This window comes from Canis lupus, chromosome 4 (assembly GCF_003254725.2).
Source record: "Canis lupus dingo isolate Sandy chromosome 4, ASM325472v2, whole genome shotgun sequence".
Lineage (NCBI taxonomy): Eukaryota > Metazoa > Chordata > Mammalia > Carnivora > Canidae > Canis > Canis lupus.
In genome coordinates, this window is record NC_064246.1 from 86,528,177 (window position 1) to 86,552,841 (window position 24,665).

The 24,665-nt window shown below is 38.0% G+C and overlaps 1 long non-coding RNA gene across 1 annotated transcript; it reads right to left on the reverse strand.

Moving 5' to 3' along the window:
- Positions 1–14,479: 14,479 nt before the first annotated feature.
- LOC112652758 (uncharacterized) lies at positions 14,480–22,342 on the reverse strand. Its single transcript, XR_004815229.2, has 2 exons — positions 21,889–22,342; positions 14,480–17,842 (listed from the first exon to the last, which is right to left on the reverse strand). It is a non-coding gene; the product is annotated as an uncharacterized LOC112652758 (long non-coding RNA).
- Positions 22,343–24,665: the final 2,323 nt, after the last annotated feature.

The following is a 24,665-nucleotide window of genomic DNA, read 5'->3' on the forward strand; positions in this document are numbered from 1 at the left end:
GATTAATAAATATTGAGCACCTACATGGGTTCAAGTTAGGTCGTATATTTTTATAACGAAGAAAATGTGTTCAGGTAAGCTTTACCTATATTTATGTAATCCATGTGTAAAGTTCTTATAATACCCTCATGGAAAATATGGATAAATGTGCTATGAATGGTAATATAACTGGGCAAACATGTTATTGAATTAATGACTCTGTCCAAAGGTAATGATTGACTTAATATACAGAGAGATTCCTTATGGCTTCTTCTCAGTCATGGATGTGCATTTTGAATGATAGCTTGGATTTAAATATTGTTGTTGTGCTTATGGAATTCCAAGGTGGTGGGAAGCGCAAAGAATAGCTGATGTGATAGATGTCAAGAGGACCTGAATTTATCAAATAAAGAAACTTGGAACAGATATAAATACCTATGCCTAGATTTTTCATTGTCTGTATAGGACAGGGGTACAGGAATTTTATTACAGAAAGTGAATGTGCAAAAGTCTGTGAATTCAACTCCCGAAGGGCTCAAATAGCTAAAATACCCTTGAATTTTATTTAACTGAATCCAAAGCCCTCATTTAATTTTCTACAAATGCATTACAGATCAACAGAGTGATATGGCTTCCCAAAATGTTTAGGTCATCCTGAAGTGCATTTATAAAAATATTGTGCTCAGAATACAAAAACTCAGAGTAAGTGTGACTCTAGTCTGCATTGTTCAGACAGTTCTGGGTGGTTTGTTCCACATAGATGCCTCTCTTAGAAGAACATTGGGAAACTGGAATGCATCTAGAAGATAAAGATCTGTAGAGCACTACATATGTACTAAAGAGACCAATGAACTGAGAATTTTTATCCTGAGAAGGCAAACACTTGATGTGTCAATTTAAATTCCCCAAGACGCCGATGTCAAGATCGAATTGGATAGACAAGACATTTTTTGGAAAATGTCTATGAAGGATAAAAAGGGAGAGACCAGGAGTAGGTAAGAATAGTCTTAAGATTGTAGCTCAGTATTGACCCCTGGAAGGGACAGAAGAAAGGAAGGATTGTATAGGAAGAGCCTCAAAACTTGGTACTGTTCTAAAAGTCTCAGCCAGACTTATGGAAAGTCCCCAAACCAAACGCTGGCTCTTACCAAATCCTTTGTAGGACTGGAATGACCTCAGTGTTCTACGGCAGCTGTGTTCAGTCATTGGGCAGGAGCAACCTTGAGGAAAAATGTCTTCTCCTCAGTGTTCCTACTGGAGCGCTAAGGTGCAGCCGTTGGAGACTATCTGTCAACCAGAACAGCTCTTCCAGCAGGTCCTTCAAAGGTGTGCTTCCATGGCTGCTACACTTGCAGAGGCATAATGGCTCTTTTTAGTTTTATCAAAGAGTTGTAATAAGGACAAAGATCTCTATTTCTTCTACATGACTTCAAAGCACAGAAGAGAAACAAAGAGATAAATAGGACACTCAGACCTCATCACAGTATACACATTACATACATAATATGCAAAAAAAAATAATAATCTCTAATAATTAGAGCTCAGAAATGGAATGAACAGTTTCAGGAGACGATGAGTAGTAAAGAGTCAGAAGTTAGAGCAGAACATCTGTTAAGCCCCTTCTCAATCTTGAAGTAAGATTTGGGAATAAAGGCAGCATGGATAGGAGAAACTCAAACAATTAAGGAATATAGTTTGCTCAAATGAGCCTGGATTCAGAAGCATTGATGTTTTTTTTTTTTCCTTCTGTAATAATGGCACATCTTGCATTTCAACAGAAAATGGTAAGAAATATACTAAAAACTCACTGCCTTGTATTAGTGTGAACTGTGTGGGATTGGAATCAGAGCAGTAAACTGGACTTAAATCAAAACCCTTCCCATCCCCCATGTTCTGAAAACCATCAACAATGCTTGTCTCCCCTTTAATTATTTCTTTTAAAACAATCTTCTTTGCTTTCCTTGTGGATACAGTTTTTGTCCTTGCAGTGGAGTTCTGTAGATTCCAGTCACGTGATATAGCCTCTGCTTCCTTTGGGGAATAAAAAATTAGGAAGCTTTTGCACTGTATATTTTCTCAGGCCAATCACAGAGTTAAGTAAGCTACAGTAGAGTCCTGAACTTGAGAATTGAAAATCTGGCAACCGGCCCAGAGCCTGTTTCCAAAAAGAAGCAGCCATCCTAGGCCTGTACAAAGGAGGTGGTTGCCCTAGCAACACTTTCTGATAAAAGAAAATATGGCCGCAGGTACACATAGAGATTGTTCCAGAAAGAGGAAAGTGGTTCAGCTGCTGCTGCACTCATGAGTAAGGAGGCCTTTAGCAAACCTCGTGTTTTAAAGCTGAATCCCCTCATTTCCAATTGCAGACATTTTCCTGTGATCTTTATCTAGGTCATGATCGATGTGTTTCATAATTCGGCATTTTGTGGTGATTACTGAGGATGAATGTGCCTCCCAACCTGAACACAACCACCGCGAATGATTGCCAAGATACATCAGCTAACTCAAAAGGCCACTTTCAAAAAAGATTTACTCAAAATAAACATTATTTTTTTTCCAGTCTCTAAATTAAATTCTCTGATTATGTCCCAGTTCCTTTTTTTATTATTGTAGAGAACTGTGACTTTCGTATGAAGCCTTCAAACTGCTCAGAGGCTTTGTTATTTTATTTTACATAATTATTTGTAATCTATGCTGTCATATTTTTTAAAATAAAAGACGACACATTTCTCAGTGAATATTTCCTGATATGGTATTTTGCGGAAATAATCTTAGAGATTTTTGTAAAAGGGCCGAAAGCAGCTGTGGTCGGTCATACTGTTTCCTTGATTTTAAAGAATAGCTGAAAAGCTTGCAAAGATTTCTTACTAGAGTTTCAGTTTCCCTAAAGGTACGCTTCAGATTGATCTCTTGATGGCTTTCGTCGTAATTTATGGGTATAGTGTTGGATACTTATTCCCTCACAAGGCAGTCAGAATCCCAGTAAGAAGGGCATAAGCCACGGCTTAGTGAACCAGTTGGCACTATCACTCCCCACCCCCTCCCTCGAATAGCCAGTTTTATATTCAAAACTAATACGACATAAGGAAAAAGACCCAGATTCTTTTGAGGACATCTCAGTCCTAATTCTCATGTTTCTATTAGCTTATGAAATGACACTCTTAGGGCCCTTGACCTCTTGAGATTTCAGAGACAACATGATGCTCTTCGTGTAAACGACAGTTCTTCTCGGCTGTGCTGTTCCATGAAAGTAGGCTTGCGTTGTGCTGTGACCAAAAAGCAAAGGTTCTGTGTGGACCAATCCATTAAATTTCCATCAAAGCTTCTTTTTCTAAAAAATTTACTTATTTATTCATGAGGGACACACAGAGGCAGAGACACAGGCAGAGGGAGAAACAGGCTCCATGCAGGGATCCTGATGCAGAACTTGATCCCAGGACCCCAAGATCAAGGCCTGAGCCGAAGGCAAACACTCTACCATTGAGCCACCCAGGTGTCCCTCAATCAAAGCTTCTTTATCAAGTTTTTTTTACGAGTGTTTTTTCCTGCACAAATATGCCTGCTTTTCCTCAGCAAATTAAACACTACCAGCTTTAAAATCCTAGGTAAACAGTTCATTTTGTACAGTGAATGAAGAACTCCAGTAGACTCTACTCAGGGGCATTTTAATGCTTTTGGATCCGGCAGTTATGTGGATTGGAGTATGAAATCCCCAGGAAAAAAAATCTAAAAACACACAGGAAGAACGTATTGATCACTTCTTAAAAATATGGAATAACAAAGAATAGGATAGGGCAAAAATTGAAATAACTAGTCATTCTTGACATTGGGGCTTACTAGGGTGATTTCAGGGTTCTTCGTGATTAACTTGAAGGGTTCTCTGATATAATGTTTCTAAACTCTGAACAGAAACATTTTAAAGGAAAAAATAGTACCCTACAGACCCGCTGTTGATTTGCACTACTTTGACTATACTCACAATTTGTGTATAAATACAAAACTAGGTATAATATCTTATGTTCAGAAGACTTAGTTATAGAAACACATTTATTTATGGATTAAACATGAACCAAACTATAAAACCAATAAAATTAATATTGTTAATTTAACGTGGTGAATCATCTTGTTGTGCTGAAATTTAACATTTGAAATTCGAATAACGTACTACTACCACATCATGGTTTCCAAAGCGTTTGGCAAGCTTATGTTACCACGGCCATCTGCTAATTCAGTTCACCTATGACTTTTCTCTACTCAACTCCTGTGAAACCTTTATTTGCGTAGAGCTTCATGACATCACTTGGCCTTCACTTTCAGGAAAACATGGTGAACTTTCAAGACTTTCAAGGTCTAGTCTTTTTTTTTTTTTTTTTTTTTTTTTTGCTTGCCGATGACTACCAAAGATGTACGATTGGTGCCAATGAGATCCAAACATGAAGAAAACATGAGGGGTAGTTCTAGAGCAGTCACCCATGTAATCCAACCTATGATTATATATTTCAACATTAGTCTTCTCTCTGTAATCATAAAATTAAAAACAGAAAATCAAGAAATCACTGCTGAATATTCACAAAACCCAGCTGGATAAACAGAAGCCTCGCGGATAATTATGTCCAAAATAAGTTATGCCTTTCTTGGTTTCCAAGGTAAGTCTTCTCATAACCCCATCTCTTTATGTACTTGCACTGTTGACTGAATATGCAAGCAGCAGTCTCCCTTCTCGCTCCCCTTCTGGCATCCCCATGAAGATCTGAGAAGAGCCAAACTCTCATTTTTACAGACTCCTCGGTAGGGTAGCAATGTGATTTTATGTTGGCCAATGAAATGGGAGTGGAGGACTGCTTTGGATTTGCTAGGAATTGTCTATGGCCATGTCATCCTGAACATGCCCAGTCTCGACTGGATTTCCTAGGAATGTGTTTTGCTTCCCTGATAACAGTGATGTGTATATGAAAAGATAAATTGTACTCCGTCATCCTCATTGTTTCTGTCTTGATAAGGACTTTTTTTTTAATTACTAGAGATCCTTCAGACATCTCATAACCATGAGGGACCAAGACACAAAGTGTGGCAGAGAAAAAGAATAAAAAGATTCTGTATCCTTGATGATTTCCAGATTTTTTTCTAGATTTCTTGCCACAGAAATATATGTCAATATGGTTTAAACCATTGTCAATCAGGAGTCCTATTTCTCACAGCCAGAAGCATTTCTGATACAGAAATCCCATATCATCTTCCAAATCTCCCAATTTTTCATCAGGTGAAAAATAATCATGGGATATGGTGTTGGAAACTTGATGAAATATACCATATTTAATATTCCATGGGGTGTTTCAACACTATATTTTGTATTTTATGTTCCAAAATTTTACATTGTATTTTTGGTTTGTCTTGACTTCAATCTTACCTACCTGTGCTAGTGTGTAAAGCTGATACTAACTTGCAGTAGGAAAAATGGCTCTTTTTTGCAGAAGTTGTAGAAATGGTTTGTAATGCTTGGTCCTGACCCTGAATATATTTCCACCCCCAACCCCATGACTTTCTATTCCATCTCAACACTGTAATCCCCCAACTGCCTTCTCTCGTGTCCTGGTATGACATACTCCCTTCTTCTTGGGTTTGGCATATGCTGTTCCCCTACTTGGCATGCTCCGTCCCATCCTCCTACCCCTTTATGGCAATAACTCATATCACAAAACGCCATGTTCCTTTCCTCCTGAGCACTTGTATCATTTGTATCAACCTGAAAGGACACACTTATTACTATATTTGAGTGTCACTCTCCAACCACACTCTTTGCTTGAAATCTACCTGCTTTTTGCTCATTAATGAATCTCTATACTCGTCACAGTGTTGAGTACCTCCTAGGTACATGATAAGTATTTGTTAAATGAATGCATAAATTAAGGAATGAATAAATGAATGGAAAACAACAAGAATAAGTTAATGATATTTCAAAACCGATAGATACAGAGAACTGATAGCATCTGTTGGTTGCAAGGAATTTTACTGCAGTGTATGTATTAGCACTACTAACCTTCAGACCCACTATATGGATACGTGCATTTTTGTTCATTTGGCAATCTAATGTCAGTGCCTTGGAAATTCAGCAAGATGCATAAGTGAAATGATTCTGTATCTTAATGTACAGAAAATTAGGTTTTCTGTGAAGCATCTTGTCTATTACTTACAGATTAAATTTCTTTTTTTTCCCCACTGTCCCTTGCTAAAACTAATCATGTTTACTTTAGATGCATCAGTGTCACTGCAGAGCTTGTTTTAGAGGTCTTGTGCATTACAAAATAAAAACTAAATTTCCTTATCTAAGACCATTTAAATGCTATAGGAAGTTTTATTTCCTTTTTCTTTTTTTAATAGGTTCCACGCTGGGCTCCAATGCAAGACTTAAACTCACAACCTTGAGATCAAGACCTGAGCTGAAATCAAGAGTCAGATGCTTCACTGACTGAGCCACCTTGGTGCCCCATAGAGTTTTGTTTCTATTGAAAGTCTGAATCTCACAAAAAGAATGAGGCTTTTAAAATTTACAGTTACCAACATAAAGAATTATCACTATAAGTTCTTTTGTAAATGTTTTCAATGTGACTTTTTCTTCCATTATATCATTTTGCAGTCTTAAATGAAAGTCAAATATGTCACTGTTTAACTTTTCCCATTTACAGATATCTCTGAGACCCTTTACCTAATTCTTGGAATGAAAAGAACATTGTGATTACTTCTTCTAATCTCTTTTTAATGCAGAAATCAGGAAGGATAAGAGTTAAACTAAAAATTAAAGAACAAAAAAGTTGATTTAAAGCTGAAAGATAATGCTTGCAAACTTAGACTTTTAAAATTATTAGATCATATTTTGCTCAATACTAAACTACATATTTTGGGAAACAGATGAGAAGAAAATATTCAGCATGATCACTGATACAAAGAACGGAGAACACAGTTGTGGGTTTTTTTTAGCTGACTTACACACTTACTACTTACTTGTTCATTTATATGCCTCCTCATAAATTTGGCATTGGCTTAGTTTTTATGATATGAAATAAGACCATATTTAGGGACCACATGCTGAAAGCTAATAAATCTCCTCTTCATTTCATAACTTTAAACTTTATTCTATTTGTTCTGATTTTAAAGACCATCCAGGTAGCCAGGTATTTTTGTTGTAAAAACAATCCATCATTGGTCAGATATTCCCATATTAATAAAATTAGTTCATGTCAATATAGCATTAAATTATTAAATTATATAAAAACCAAGGAAATCGAATTGATCCATCAAAATAAATAACCACTAACTCAGGTTAAGTCAACAATACATATTTACTTGATAGAAAGTCAAATCGTCAGGATATGTTATCCCATGAGGTGGTGCAGTGGTAGCTGTGAGGGGGGATGTACCCCCTGTGAGCATGGGTGTTAGGAGATTTATTATAGAAAAAAAAAAAAAGAATAGGAAGTAGGTTTTCAGAGAACTAGGTTTAATATGAAGAGCATGAGGATGATGAGCTGGATAATGGGGAGAAAGAACTCATATTAAGCCCAACTCAGTTGTAGACCAACCACTTCATTGGCATTTTACTGATATTAAAGCTTTTCTACTATTCTCAATGGGCACCTGTTGTGGGATAAAGACATAGCATATTAAGAAACTAAAACAAAGCCCATGTGTCTGGATGGGAGAGTAGGAGATAGGAAATGGTATTAGATGAGGAGACACAGAACAGCAAACTCCAGGTACTGCAGGACTTTGCAGAACCTGATGTTGCTCTTTGATGCTAAAAGTAATAGGATGTCATTGAAAGGACTTAAAACAAGGTGAGTGATCCAATCAAAATGGATTTATAAGAGATCATCTGTGCAGTTACCATACTGTTCAGCAGTTGTGCTTTTGGGCATTTAATCCCAGAGAAATGGAAATTTAGTTTCCCACAAAAACCTATACATGAACATTCATTGCAGATGTATTCGAAATAGCCAAAAATGGAAAACAGCACAAATGGACCTCAAAGAGTGACTAAAGCTAAACAAGCTGTGTCCCTCCGTATCATGAAATGCCATGGAATACTATTCAGCAATAACAGGAAATGAACTATCGATATATGTAACAACTTGGATGAATCTCAAGGAAATCATGCTACGTGGAAAAGTCAATCTCAAAAGGTTAAATATTGTATGATTCCATTTCCATAACTTTATTAAAGTGACAGAATTATGGAAATGAAAACAGATTAGTGGCTGCTGGAGTTTAGGGGTGGGGGAGGCATAGGTGAGGAAAAGAAGTGGGTGGTTATATCTTGTTCTGATATTGTACTACAGTTTTGCAAGTTTTGTAAATCACCATTCGTGGAAACTAGATAAATAGTATATGGGATTGCTCTGCATTATTTGTCACAACTGCATGTGAATCTATAATTATCTGAAAAATAACTCTTAAAATGATCCTCTGATTATAGTGATTGCAATGGGCAAGAATAGGCACGGGCGGGGGGCATTTTTTCATTCGCTCAGTATTCTCTACATATCTTGATGGTGAAAAAGCTTCCCCCCAAATGCTAGGATTTAGTGTGTCCCAATCTCATAGACTTATGACTTTGTATTTTCTGGTTCTGTGTACCTGTCTTATGTCCCTGAAACTTCTAAAGACCAGGAATTGTGTCTGATAAAAGTGTGTAATCTCTATGAAAGCTGACACCAGGCCTTAGACGTCAGTTCTGTATTTTTAAATGAATTACTGTATGCGTGCGTGCAGACTAGGAGTCCATGGCTCTTCATAACCATATAGCTTGGCTATAATTAGCTGCTGCAAATAAAACTGTCCATATCCTTTGTTATACAGTAAACTGGTAAACATAAGTAAGTAAAAATAAATAAATAAATTAGTTAAATAATTAATTGATTGATAATTAATTGATTGATTAAAATTACAGAAGAGATGAAGACCATCAATCTTACTGTTGGGTATGATGTTCACTGGGCCACTAACTGAAGTGTTTATCTAGATCACAGTTCATTGACCCTTGAGTGAGAAGGGTGTCTTGGAAAGGCCCTGTCATCCCCTCCTTCATTTTTACAGAGTAGAAATGTGCTAGGACCTTCCAGAAGACCCACAGGCCACAGGTGGCCAAGAAGCAGACAGTGTCTGGGTGACACAAGAAGTGATTTATCTTGAAGAGCATCGCATTAGGAGAATCTCATCTCGGTAAGGGATTAGAGTGGTTTGTCGCTGGCTGGACGGAGGTCACTGAGTTGGCATCTTCCAAACAAGACTGTATGTATTTATTAGCAGATCAGTGATAGATTTCATGGTGTCTGAGGACCTTTGTACAAAGCCCGGAAAAAAAAACAGAGAAACCAAAGAAATCATTGCATTCCCCACGAACTTGAGTGGTGATCATTCCCACCTCTAGAAGACGTACTCTGAGAGAAAATATATAGCAACAATAAAGTTTCTGCTTTATAAAAAGCAATTTTCTTATTTCAGCATAAAGGAGGTTTGAGGGATGCAATGTCACAAATGCCATAGGCAACTAAGAAAACTATGACAGAATTATTATAGAAATACAAAAGACAGTATCAGACTACCGTGGGGGTATTGCAACACAGACCAGTGGTTTTCATCAGGCTGCATATTAGAATCGCTTAAGGGTTTTTAAAATATTTGTGTCCAGATACAAACCCCAAAATTGAACCAACATTTGGGTTGGATCTTAGCCTTTGTTATTTATCATGTTGTTGTTGTTGTTATTATTATTATTAAAGCACTTCTGGGGTTTCTGAAGTACAGACATATCTGGGAACCACAGACATAAACCAAAGGCAAAACTACACATTCCAAATGCTCCCTTTTGTCCAGAAAAACATTTTTCTCTATGTATCTTACTCTCTTTGTTTTTATGAAATGATAGGTTTCCTGTAGGTCAAATTTCATGAGTTGTTGCCTTCGGTCCTTGCTTAGAATTCCAGAACCAAGATGAAAAAAAAATAGATATCAATCCACAATTGTTATTTGATGCAAAATGGGGAAATTACACAGAACGTTGTATTATCAAAAGCACAAAGAGAAAAATAAACTCAGCCCTCATTTTTTTTTTCTGTTCTTAGTCCTGGACCCCAAAATGAATGAATCCCTTGGGGTAGAGTTGGTTCAAAGGTGATGACATAGTCATAAGGTGAGAGCTCATCTTGATCTTGACCCTCTTCCTTTGAAAATGGTTCTAAACTCAGATTATGTAAGGTGATCCTAATTGTCTTTTTCAAGTAAATTATATAAATTATTGCAGTGCTTTTTACAACATCCCTAGATAATATTACAAAGAGAACTTTGAAGAGGTACTGGCCTCTAAATGGGAGAAGAGACCAAACCCTTGAAACAAAGGAATGCACCCGCGTGATGGCATGGTGAGGCCAAGACCAAAGAACCTGAACACTCCCAAGATAAAAAGGAAAAATGAAACCTTTGCATCACTGGATACCATATGCGTTCTGCATAGCACCAACTTTCTGGGGTATAAAATGGACTTAATGCCCTGAGGAGTCATTGCCAGGGGTTGCCATTTATTCTTTCCATGTTGTTTGGGAAAACTTTGAGGTGTCAGAAGGTGGAAGTAGTCAAAAGATACTTGGTGGCCATAAAATGAGAAAAGGCATAGAAATGTGTTATACTTTCACTATGTAGGCATTTCTCCTTAGAAGCATGACTCACAGTTAAAAGTTAATTCATTCAGTATCTCTTGAATTCTGAATAAGTCCCTTGGGAGTGTGGGAAATATGAAGATCATTTACAAAGATTTGGGAGCCTTAAATAGCTTGTAGTCTAGCAAAAAATCGAGAGTAATGATTGCAAGGGTATCCATCTGATTAAACGCTGGCGCTAGAGAGGGGGCCAGGTGTAAGCAGCAGTGGAATGAGAAGGTCGAAACCATGAAAATGCAAGTGTTGGAACTGGCCCACCCATTCCTCATGATGTCACTTGATCCCGAGCAATGTCAATGTTACGCCGTTCAAATTCATGACAGAGAAGTCTCTATACCAGAAGTGCAAGATGGGACAGAAACTTTGGGTTCTCTCAGCAAAATGCTGGTCAATGTGATTCAAAAAGAAAGAAAGTCCCATGTGTCAGTTGATCTTTGGAAGCTAGAAGTGAAGCCACAGAATCTGCTCACAGGCCTGGTCCAAGAAGTCTATCGTTGAATGATTCCCACAATTATCACCATCATTTTGGAAGGAGCTTTTGCTCTAATTGTACAGGTTGTGGAATCATTTTTTCTATTCTGTTCTGGGAGACCTTAGGACCAAGATCCAAATCTTTTTCCTGAGCTCCTATCTGACTCACACATCTGTTCCTTGGACATTTCCAATCACATGGCCCACAGACTCTTAAACCAGAGTAAATATCTTACCCACTTACCGCCCCCCCACACGCACATGCACACTCACACTTTAGCCACACTTTATCCTTCCTTATATTCTCATTGAATGATACTGTCACCAACCTCTGCAAATACCAGTCTTCAGAGTCAACCTCAACTTTTTCTCCCTTACTACTCCACACAGTCCTATAAAATCTGCTTCTTAAAAAAAAAAAAAATCTGCTTCTTAAACATCTCACATATTTGTTCTCTGCTTTCTGTTTCCACTACCACTACGTTGGTGTAGACTTTCTTTGTATTTATTTATTCCAAGAACCCTTAAATGGCCTCTAACCCTTACACCAAGATAAGCTTTCTCCTGATATACATATCGACTCAAGTCATTCCCCATTTAAATTCTTCACAGAATTATTATTGACTTCAAATTTGTCATGACTTTTTCTCACCTTTTCAGACTTAACTGCCCTTATATCCACACACGTACCGTGCTCTTAATGTCCCCTAAAAGTACTGTACTACCAATGCTTCCATACCTGTTTTCATGCCATCTACCTTCAAGATTGAACTTTTCAAGGGTCCACTCCAGAGCCACTAGAAAACTAACCACAAGTGCTCTACACGGACATGATTTTGTATCAAGAGAGTTGTTATGTAGAAGCCTGGGATGACATAATCAAGTAGACAGCGAGAATTATTTTCAAGAAAGATCAAGATTAATGAAATTTAAGGAAACTCATGGCAACTCAATATCACCCAAAAGGAAAGAGAAAGGAAAGACAAAATAGAAGAGGTTAATTTGTTAGGATGATTCAAAGAAAGAAGAGATAAGATTCAGAAAATAGCCCTTGGCTAGTAGTTGAGACTTGAGTCAAACAAATGGATGGTCAGTGTCGGCAAGGCACTTTTATTTGGAATCTAGGTCCTTTCAAGAAAAATAAGGAAAAGACAAGTGTAACTGTAGAATATAGATTGGGGAGCTGGGACCCTCGGAATCATCCCCTTGTGTTCAATTCCACCTGTCTCTTTGGCTATGATTGATTGAGTCTGTTGTAAAGATACATGACCCGACCTAGACCCATATGTTCTCCCTTAGGAATTTATAAAGTGGAACAGTGACAATCAGAGGCAAGTGGCCGTGTGAGTGGAGTTGAGCTGCTGCTTTTGACCTCCCACAACCGTGGTTTCCTTCCTTTTGGAGGTTTGGTTTGGACTGTCCAGGGGATGTCACTGAATTTCCTTTGTGAGCAGAATACACCCAAAGTTCTTCAAATTACTTGGGAATAAAATAAGCTTGAGAATAATATGTTCAATATGATTTCTTATGCTTGAAATTTAGATTTAAAATAACAAAAAAATAAACCCGGAGTCCAGGAATCTGTTGATTTCCACATCAGTGGAAGGTGCCTGCTGACCTGTGTGACTATAAGCTAGCCGCTCTTGTGGTTGGTGCTGTTGCCTCTAGTTGGCATCATGCAACTTGATTTACATGTTGCAAAAACACTCAACAGGGATGGGCAGATACCAGTGAAGAGTGGCGTTTGATTAAGAACAAGTTAGGGGCACCCGGGTGGCTCAGTGAGTTAAGCCTCTGCATTTGGCTCAGGTCATTATCCCAAGGTTCTGGGATCAAGCCCCATGTCAGACTCCCTACTCAGTCTGCTTCTCCCTCTCCTTCTACCCCTTCTCCACTTGTGCACTCTCTCTCTCTCTTTCTCTCTCTCTCTCTTTCTCCCTCACGCTCTTTCATGCACACTCTCAAATAAATAAATAAAATCTTTAAAAAAATTAAAAAAAAAAAAACAAGGTATGTGTTAGGTGAAGCTATAGCGCAAACAAGTCCCTTGAGAGGATCCCTCAGGAAGAAATGTTTCCGACACACGCCACCGCTTGGAGTCAATGGATAGGTCAACGGTTTAGAAGTTTGCTTGCCAGCAGGTACATAATCAAAGTGTAGTGTTGGAAGAATTGTGCCAGGATTATCCCAGTGAGAGAAGTAACCATATGATGACAATTAAAATCATTCCAGAAGAGCCATGTTCAATTTGCTTGTACCACAAGCAAAAAGGAAAATCAGAATTGAGAAAAATCAAGGTGTTAACCATGCACGTACACTCTGTGACACATCCAAAGACTGGGCCGAAAACAGGAAAGTACATGCTAAGGGTGGTCTTCAGCATCTAAGACCTGAGGGAGAATGAGGGTGAAGAGTGAGAAGGTGCTGGAAGAAACTCCGTGTTTTGAAACTCTCTGCTGTGCCTCTCAATCCACAAGGGCATGACTCTGAGGGCATTCACTCCACCAACTGTCTGGTAGACGTCTCCCTGCAACACAAAGCTTAATTCACGCAGGAGAGAGACAGCAGGTTCCTCCCTGAGTCCCCAGCACTTACCAGACTACCTGCCACAGGGGAGAACATAAGTGGTTGCTGAAAGCCTCTTGAGTGAACTGGCACATTAGCATAGTATTTGGAGCATAAAAATAGCATTTTACCCTAATCTAGATAACGGCGCAAGAAGGTAACGGGAGCAATATATAAAGGTATTTCTGAACATGCAAATAGACATTCTTTTCCAGATAGTAAATAATTGTCTTATTCTTCAGGGAAACTTTCAACCATTAAATTGATGCTAGAAATAGGAGGGAAAGAAGCAAATCCATCTTGCTTGCAGCAAATTAAAGTATGCATTTTCTCCTTTTGCCAAAACCCCCTATTCCCGGAAAATAATATCTTTGTGCTCTTCTTGCTTATTTATGATCATCTAGTGGAGTGCTTGTCAGTCACTAACCACAGCAGGGATCAGTCACAACACACTTAGCAGAGGATAAAATATTTGCCCTGCCTTTTTTGGACACTGAAGACTATACCTTTTATAAACGGCCTATTCATGGTGTGGTCCAACCTTAAGATGCTCCTGTATCTATTAAAGAACTGTTTATTTGAAAATATCACCTCCAGCTTTGAGATCTCAGAATGTAGGATCAAAATTTGTAGAAAATCAAAAATTAGAAGAAATCTAATTGCATTAAGGTTTGTCCATGATCAACAAGTGAGCCTAAGTTCTCACAGAGATCGTAGGGGTCCTCGCTGCGAAGAATGACAAGGTAGTACCAAGATAAGCATGTAAAGTTCAATTTTAATCAGTTTTTCTAGTATTTATAGAATGATAATAAAAAGAAGTGTTAAAGGGGGAGCCTGGGTGGCTCAGTCAGTTGAGTGTCAGCCTTCCTTCAGCCCAGGTCATGTCTCAGGGTCCTGGGATGGAGTCGCATGTTGGGCTGCCCACTCAGCAAGGAGTCTGATCCTCCCTCTGCTGCTCCCCCTGCTTGTGCTCTTTCTCTCTCTCTCTCTCTGTGTCAAATAAATAAATAAAATCTTAAAAAAAAACAGTGTCAAAGAAATTTGCTATGTCTGATTAAGACTTCCCTCCTAATATGTACAAAAGCCTGAAGTTGTGCTCTACTCTTGAAAAATATCCAAAATGAGAGAAGTAGAAGCCCTCCAAGAAGCTTAATTTAGATGTTTTAATATTCTATTGGGTTTTTTCTCCCCAAGATTTCAACGTTCAGAAAGGACATGCCCTGCTAGTGCTTTAGAGACACTAGAGCATTGTGGGAAAGCATGGTTTTAGAGTCAGCTAGAATCAAAGGGAGTGCCCCCTCGGCCACCTTGGGCAAGGTATGTCATCCGCTCGAGTCTCCGTCCACTCAATCGCAAGACAGGATAACTGACATCATCTGCCTCACTGAGTGGACACAAGGAAGGAAGCGAATGGGAAAAAATGAGCATTCCTGGTGCTGGGTAGGTGTGGAAGGAATTCATCTGTTTGGGGAGGCCTACTGTTTGTGTTTTGTCTCTTAATGCATGAAGATTTAGAACACAAAGGGACAGCATACCGAGTTGGAGAGGAAAGATAAAACATGGATTACAAAATAGAATAAAACTAATAGGCTGAGGTCTATACGGGACTTGTGGCTGAAAATCCGTGCTTATTTCCTGGCACTACCACGGTTTGGGGTCAGCTGTTCCCGCCCCCCTCCTCGGGCCCCCAGCCCTTTGGCATTCAGAAAATGATCACTTACTCCCCGGAATTTATGGCTCCATGAATCTGATAAAGCCTTTGCTAAATTATGGCTCGTTCATGTCTCGTCACCTCTGCAAAGTGAGAAAACCCTGACGGGAATAATAGATGAAATAATTTGGGGAAAATAGCCTCTCTTTCACTGCCTTTTAGACTAAGTGCAGAGAGTTTGTTTTTACATATATTACCTCAGATGAACTCCACTTGAGATTGAAAATATCTTCCATTCTTAAAAGAATTAGTTATCATTAGCATCCCTCCTTTCAGCCGTGATTTATGTGCCTTTAGGTTTAAACTTAAGTTCTTTCAAACATCTGGAAAATGTACTGCATGAATAAATCATACAGTAAGGGTATCTGTTAAATTATACTAATCCCATCATCTTGACCAGAAATTTATAAAAGAAATTGAAGAAGAAAGAAGAAAGAAAGAAAGAAAGAAAGAAAGAAAGAAAGAAAGAAAGAAGAAAGAAAGAAAGAAAGAAAGAAAGAAAGAAAGAAAGAAAGAAAGACAGAAAGACAAGAAAAAAAGAAATTTTCTCTTGTTCCTGCTCAAAGGAGCACTAATGGGTTATGAACCCTTTCAGAGTCATAGAGCAGAGAGAAAAATGGTTGCCTTGGTAACAGGGCAGACCAATCAGCTGCATACACTCTCCCCAGAGCATCTAATTTATGCAGCAAATGCAGGCTAGAACAGGTGGCTAGCCTAAATGATGCCAAAAAGCTTTAGCTCTCAAACATACCCACCCTCCAAATTTTCTTAAACACAAAGTTTCGTTCTTGTCCCTCAGAAAGGCAGACTTAACAAGGTACATTTCAGTGTGCAATCTAACATGTTAGTCATCCAAAGAGCTCTCGACATTTGCCACATTTGAATTTTCTGGCAAAAAAAAAAAAAAAAGACAGATACATGATTTTGGAAATGCTGGCTACTGACGGCTTAATTCTCCTAGCTACTTTGAAAGTGGAGGTCATCCTAACGCTTACTCAAGTTCCATCGTTTGCAGTTCAATAAATCAAGTATTATTGTGAGTTTTAATAGCAAGAGGGTTTATCCCTAGATTTCATGATTCTTGCTTCAGACAATAAACAGTCGCATAAGTTCCGATTCCTTAAGCCATCTGAAAGCACAGAGGTATTCGTAAATAATTGGATTGCAAAATGGGAGAGAAAAGAATACCTAGCTAATTAGAGCTCTATTTGTCGTAGGGTCAGGCAAGCCCCTTAGCTATCCCTAAAGTTAGAAAGGAAAAATCTGGAAAACTAGCATTAGGGTATAAATTTTTTCATATTCTATACGGACTTTATATGATCCAGGCCCATTTTCCTTCTTGAGCCTCATGTCCTCGGTGCACCCTGACCTTTGGTCAACAGAACTCCCAAGAAATCTGCTCTTCCCATCTCTGCCCTTTGCATTTGCTGTTGTCTCTGCTCCGAACGTCCTGTCGGTGCTGGGTGCCCTGCTCAAGGCGCCTCCGTCCTCCAAGGCTAAGATAAAGCGCTGGGTCTCCCCAAAAGCCTTCCCGCACGTTCCTGAAGGCAATTACCAGGATCCCTCCCTGTTCCCTCTGCCAGTGCCTCCACTGTCTCTGCGTCTACCTTCTTCACCACTCGGAGTCCCCAGACTCCAAGGCGGGGACTGGCTGCTCATCAGTCCTCATCTCCAGAGTAGCCCCGGCTCCGGGTGTGGGATCACAGACAGTTGGTAGAAGAACAAGCAAATGAATGAATGAGTGCAACTGTGCGTCCTTGACACAAAAACTGTCCAAACGTCATACGTGACAAAATGTTTGCTGAAATTAAAATGAAAATTTCACCGATTTGCACAAAGTACAATCACGTGTGCTCGTATGAGCAAAGAATCTGTATTTCTTTAATGAGTTGGATCTTTTCTCCAAAGAAAGCATCACAGGCAGCTCCTCTCCTTTGACCTGGATGCCAGTCCCTCATTAGGCTGTTGGTCCTGCTCATTCCCCCTCTTACAACATCTCTCCCCAAACCCGAGGCTTCCTGGACCACAACTCAGACGTGCTGCGCTGGACGTACTATTACACAGTCGATTTTGCCTTCCCACTTCCCAGTTCATAGTGATCACACAAGCAAGTGTTTGCTGCAAACGACATTTAACAGAAGAGACAACATGAGCGAGGAAGTTCAGGTCTTGGGTTTCTCTATTGATCTGCTTTTGAAGTCTTCCAATTGTCTCCAAAGGTGACCCTTGTCGCCTGAGGATGTTTCCTTGGCAACAGGGGTGACTGCTTCCAGCATGTGCGAAAAGGCATCTCTGTTTGTTTGATACCCGACTACCACCCAGAGATGCTCTGTGGCTTCAAAGAAAGCGAGGAGCCCTCAGTTTTAAGTACCAGATCGGCTCTCCGGTTCATGGGCTGCATATTCCTCTGGAAAACAAGAGATGGTGATAATTATCTGGCAAGAGTTTCCTCATCTCATGAAAAGGAAAGACAACCTCTCTATTGATTCATTTACGTTCTCCTTCCCTGACTATCCTACAGGCTTGCCTGTGCGTGCACGCACGAACCCAGACACACACATACAAACACATCTTTCCCTTTTACTTTCATTCATTTGTTCTTTCTTTGGGTCGTTTTCTACATTGAAAGCTTTTTGCTTGCTATCAGGTCTCTGCTTTCTGGATAGTCTCTATTTTACCTAGTCTCTCTATTTCTAAAAGCAGCCTCTTTGTACATCTCAGTTTCCAGTATCTACCAAATTACAAATCAGAGTTAGACATCAACCTATCTTAGCGCCCCCCCCCCCGCAAAAAAAAAGCTAGGTGAGAGCAACTGAAATTTGATCAGCTCTCATAACCCTATATTATTGTAAGATGAAATGAAAAAAAGTAAGATAGACCTTGAAATTAATGTCTTTTATGATCAATTCACCTTTAGTTCACATTGCTCATATATTCTTTTAAATGGTATTGATAACATTTTATTATGCTTTATGCCTCCCCAAAGCAATTTGAAAGTGTTTTTCTTGCAATCAATGACACTTTTTAATGTCCATTTCATACAATTGCAGTCATGTCGCAAAAAGTCTAGAAAACCTAGTGCATCAGACAAACCTTCATATTAGGTGAATTATTTTGTCTGGATTTTGTACTCAAAAAAGGGGAAAGTTACTGAGGTTGTAGAGCTGTGCTGGGGATAATTCTTTCTAAAATATACTTCTAGATATTTTTATGCTAATTTTAGTAAGTAAATAACTAAATAAACTAGTTTATAGAGAGTGAATAATGGCATATCAAAAGTTCATACTCAGAACCTAGCTTTTTTGATGTAAAATGTACAGAATCCTAAGAATGAAGAGTAAAAGTACAACTTCTTTCATGTCCAGAGTATCCAAAGAATACAAATTTGAAAATATCATTCAACAAGTAGCATTATAAATCCATAGATTCAAAATACATTTTATGCTAATGAGGTTAGTAATTTAGGCATCCAATGAACCTTTGAAATAATGCAATCCCTTGTTTTCCATGTGAGAAAATAAACACCAAGAAACTGAAGAAAGAAAAAAAAAAGCCCTGTGCATATTGGTGTCAGGCCTTAAATGAATATCAGAAAGACTTTTGGTTCCTATTTGCTTACTACATAAAATGTTCCTATAAAATTCTTGAAGATGAGAATTGCATTTGTCCTTTATTGTTAAATGTTCTATTTTATAATGCAATGCTCAACTTTAACTCTCTCTAATAAATTATTTATGTGTGCAGTATCAGTTAGGAATGCTTCTACTAAAAATAACAGAAAACACCATTGAGAATGACTTAATAGATATTGGTTTATTTTTCTGACATGACAAGGAGTCTTGAGGGGGGCAGCTGGCATTGTTTTAGCCATGCTTGTTTTAGCATGGCAGGACCAGCATCCCTGAAATTCTCTTGGTATTTCCTCATAGCTGCCTCCTTCTGGTCACAAAAGCACATGCTTTCAGCCTCCCATTCTGCCTTCAAGAAAGGGAGAAGGAGCCATGCCAGACATGTCTTTCCTTTACATCAGGTGAACAAAATCCTTCACAGACTTATTTGCAAGTCTATGCTCATGTCTCCATGCCCAGAACTAAGCAATATGGCCACTCTCATGGTGCAGGAGCCTGGGAATGTAAAAACTTGGAGCTTTCAACTGTTACAACAGAGATAACAATGGAGAAATGTATTTGAAATACTTGAGTTTGAGCTAAAAGAAATTAGATCCTTATATATAAATAGATGATAGATAAATAGATGACAGATAGGAGATAGATAATAGATAGATAGATAGATAGATGATAGATAGATAGATGATAGATAGATAGATAGATAGATAGATAGATAGATAGATGATAGATGATAGATAGATGATAGATAGATAGATAGAGACATGAGATAGAAATCAGGAAAGAAAAGATATATGCCAAGAAAGTTACCAAAGAAGTAGGGAAAATATATTCTACTACCATTTTAAAATAGAAGAATGAGGTATCCAAAATGAGAAAGAGAGTGGACATAAGTGTTTTCCAAATGCCTTCCATGGTGGAATCCCAGAACACGCTCATGAGCATTGGTGCTAGAGCCACACCAGGCCAGCAGGGACAATACAGCAATTTCAGTGGACACTGAGAATCTGTATATTTTGCCAGTTGGTGGGTCAAGAGAAAATACCAGGGAAAGTATTGTTAAGGAACTTAATAATTACTTAGGAGCATCAGGAAATTAAAAATCACTACACTGTGTGAATAACGTGAAATGACTTTTACATGGTCTTCTGAACACAGAACAATATTACAACACACAATTTGTTGCTTGATTTTAAAGTCACTTCCAAGTATTCTGAAGGTGCATATGAGCATTTGCAGAAGTTCTTTCTTTTCCTTTGGGTCACCTTAGTTCAATATGAAAACCAAGTAGACCGGATAAATTGTTATTGTATTAAATCCGTAAGTTCAACCCAGAGGGCACTCTTGCCCCTTTGCTGTTCTGAAAACAAGTGAGAAAGTTTATGCTACCTCTGCATCCTGGGTCCCTGCTAGAATGCAAGCTCCATGGTAAAGACTCTGTTTTGTTTGCTGCTTTCTCCCAAGTGTTTACAACAGTGCCTGGTACGATGTTGTGAGTCAACAATTGTACAATAAATAGTTGTTGCCTCAGTAAGTAAAAACTAACCCCTTGTACATCATTGACCTACTAGGCAAGTGTTATTCTTCTTTGAGGTGAAATTAAATAGATTTTGCAAAATTCACTTCCAACGTGAGTTGTACAGCAATAAGCTAAATATTAGATCCTTCTTCAGAAAACAGCTCATTGATCAAAAGAGTTAGGCTATAAATGTCTTGAGAGTAAGAACCACATGCTTATCTTTTTTGTTGCCAAGCCCAGTGCCTGGCACATAATACATGTTTACAAAATAAATTGCTGACCAGATTTTATAGGGCGTGATTACTAACGTGGTAGCTATCACATATTTGGTTCAAACCTTAAAAGGAAACTAAATTGACCTGTTTCCGATGAGCACTCAACCTCTGAACTTCATTCTTAAGAATATTATTCAGGCTCAAAAGTGTTGATTTTTCCAACCAGAAGGCTAATGAAAACCTGAGAGGAAATTCATAAGACCCAAGTCGGTTAAGCCTACACTCACACCTGCATGCACATGTCCACGTATCACATAGCTTGTTTTCTCCTATCATTCTGGGCTTGAAAAATAAATTGTTCTCAAAGAGAAACAAACAGACAAACAGCTAAGAACCCTTGTAGGCTTGTCTGTAAGAACATGGAACAAAATAACTGTAAGGAGAACAGGATTCTATGAGATCATGTTGGCTAATTTCTACGTGTGCCATTGTAAACACGATCTGTAACGAGTAAAAATGAAGATAATACATTTCTTTATGGCTGGAAGATGAAAAGCGTTGCTTTGTTGATATTCACTCTTTTTATTATTGTTCTTATAAGTACCGAGACCAGCCTTAAAGCAGACTCCCATTAACAAACACCATGGTAAACACCGGTCTACAACACAACAGCAAACGTAGCTGTTCCCAACACATCAGAGGTTGCACTCATTGAAATACTTTTAAAACAGGCTCTACTCTTTCCATTGTGATAGTTTTATTGTCACAGGCAAGCACAGCTAAGTGAGCATGGTCACACGTTAATATCCGGCGGGTGTGCATGTATACATTTTTTTAAAAGCACTCTCCTTTCTCCAACTCTTACTGATTTCAGCAAAGCCATGAGAAGTTCAGAATCCTTCTCCCATAACTGCAAGCACAAAGATATTTTTAGGGTAAGCATTTTATTCCGTGAAATGAAAAGAAACACCACCAACAAAAAAAAAGATTCAAAGCAAAACACACACACACACACACACACACACACACACACACACAAGACAGAAATGAATCTGTCGGAAAACAGAAAACTGAAGCGTTAATTGAACATTACCTTTTTCTCATAGTGAGGAAGATGCATCATGGTCATTGCTATCTTTTCTCACTGTGCTGATTTAAAACCCCCAGCTGAGAAGGCAGCTGTGCAGAGCAAGGATCTGGTGAGCTCAGCAGGAGCTCTGCATCCTAATGCTACTCCCAGAAATTCATGCTTGCTTTCAGTTTCTGTGTTGTCATTAGTATTGCCAGAAATGTGAAATGCTGTCCTCTTTCTGCACCAGTGCCAGAGAGATCACAGAGATAGTGTCTTTAAAGACTTCAAAAGCCTGGATCACCCTCTTTTATTGTTATTTATTTTAAATGTAGCCTCCAAGGAGCAGGCGTTGGCTCCTCTTCAAGGTATTTAAAATTCTGGAGACTTTCATTAATCATGACGTTAATGGAATAGATGGCAAAACAGACGTGAAAGTTGAAACATATGGGGGAGGGAATGGTAAGGCTGCTGTTTCCCACCCCCTTCCATGCCAAAAGAAAAAAAGAAGTCTTCACTGTCATATAGTATTTTTTCCCTAGATTGCAACAATGAAATCCTTATCTTAACACAACAAAAAATGCTACATTGTATGCCTCTGACAAAGGTAGCCATACAGAAGTGACTTCAACCCAAAATAAAGTGACATTTCTTAAAGCCCTTGAAAATGGAATTAATTTATTTCTGCTTCCAGATAGTGGCATTAAAAATACTATGGAAATGACTTGAAAAATAATTACAGGGAAAGTACTGGGCAGCATAATGGCTGCAGTTGCTACCGCAGGACATGATTGATGTTACAACGTTGTCATAAGTGAATAAACCGCATCATATGAAGAGCTAGGAATTCTGGTGAGGGTTAGCCTTCAACATCAGAGGACATAAATGGCTTATGTTTTTGAAGGTATAGATGTTAAATACATATTTTTATAATATATTCTGCAGGCATAAATGTTAAACACACAGGTAAGTGTACATATGCTTCAGGTATAAAACTACATGTATATGTACATAATACGCACGTGTTTTGGTGTGTGTATTCGAGGACATCAGGCCTCAATATTTAAAATAATATGTACTACAAGTGCTTCAATGCCTAAAATAATTATTAAAATATTTAAAGTGAAATCTGGACGGTAACATAAAATATATAACTTATTGGCTACATTCCCTTTTTACCTGAACCTATAATCAGATATAAAAGTCAGTGCAAAATAACCAATAAAAGGGAATAGACTCTAAGTCATTTTAGGAGTTTCTTCTATTTCTATTCACTTAATTTTGTAAGTCCATTTTGGGAAAGACAAAGGGCTGAAATAGTAACATTTACTGTGGATTATGTCATTCAATAAATATTTATGAATATACTTGGTGTCCAGAATTTTACCTTGCTAGCTTAAACCAAGATTGCATTAAAAAAGATTCAAGATACATGCATCACTGAAGCATGCCCTCCTTTCAGGACGTGTCTTTTGTTTTTTAAGTTGTGTTCCAACAAAAAGTATTTGGGAAAACAGAAAACTAATACATGTTTTATTGCTGCAAACAGAATGACCACAAATTTAGCAGCTTAAAGCAAAACACAGTTGTCTTATTTGGGGAATTTAAATGTACTAATTTTATAAAGAAAAGCATGTGACTCAGAAACGTTGCCTTAGCGTCTTGTTGTATGTTTATAATAATATCCCTTAGTTTTGTATTCATTCATTCATCCATCCATCCATTTATAGTATCTATTGTTGTGATTTCTGCCAATAGTTGAAATTTTTGCCCTGACAGAATTATTTATTTTGCCTACCAACACACTGATTCTAAAAATATCAAATATTTAGTTTTAGTCTCAGCACATATATGAAAGTCTGCCTAAAGATGCTATTCTGTATGGGAAAATGAACATGAAGCATGATGGGAAATTAAATAGATAATATTTTAGGGATTCATGTTTCACCATTTTTCAAAATAATTTCAGGTAGATTAAGAAGTTCAATTTGATCATAGAGTCAAATTTGGAAGGATAGAAAGAAAATATGAAGAGCATACTAAAAAGTTCAAAGGAAGAATATTGACCAATTGGACAATATGTAATTTTTGATATTCTAAAAATTATTTTTGGCTAGATTATAAAAATCATTTTCAGCTTATTACTTGAAGAGATAATATGGACTCAGTAAGAAATATAAAAAAAAAAAGAAATATAAGGTCTCAACGGACTAATTGACAAAGAACATGAACAGATAATTTGAAAAAAGTAAATGCAACCCATAAAGACACATATAAAATAAATTCAATCTCACAAATAATTATAGAAACTCAAGTTAAAAATTTATATTCCATTTTGCCTATTAAAGAAGTCATCTTTAAAGTGTACAAATCACAATAATGGTAGAGGTACAGTATCAGATTGATACTTCAACTGATCGTTCAATCTGGTATATGGCAACTTGGCAGGATCAGAATGATAATAGGGAAAGATCAAAAGAAAAATGACCACAAGTTGATACAAATAGACGTCTCTGGGAGCCTATTCAAAAAAAAAAAAAATGCTATATGTATAGTAGTGTTCATCATACCACTCATAGAATTGAAAAATGGAAAAACTAAGAGCCCTACAATAAGTAAATATTTTCAGAAAGTGAAAATCAGCCCTGGCAGCACACTGTTAGAACTAGGCTATCATCAGGACGCCCGGATGTTACAGTTGAGTATGTGTCCGACTCTTGGTTTTGGCTCAGGTCATGATGTCAGGGTTGTGAGGTCGAGCCCCACTTCCAAGATCCACGCTCAAGAGAATCTGCTTCAGA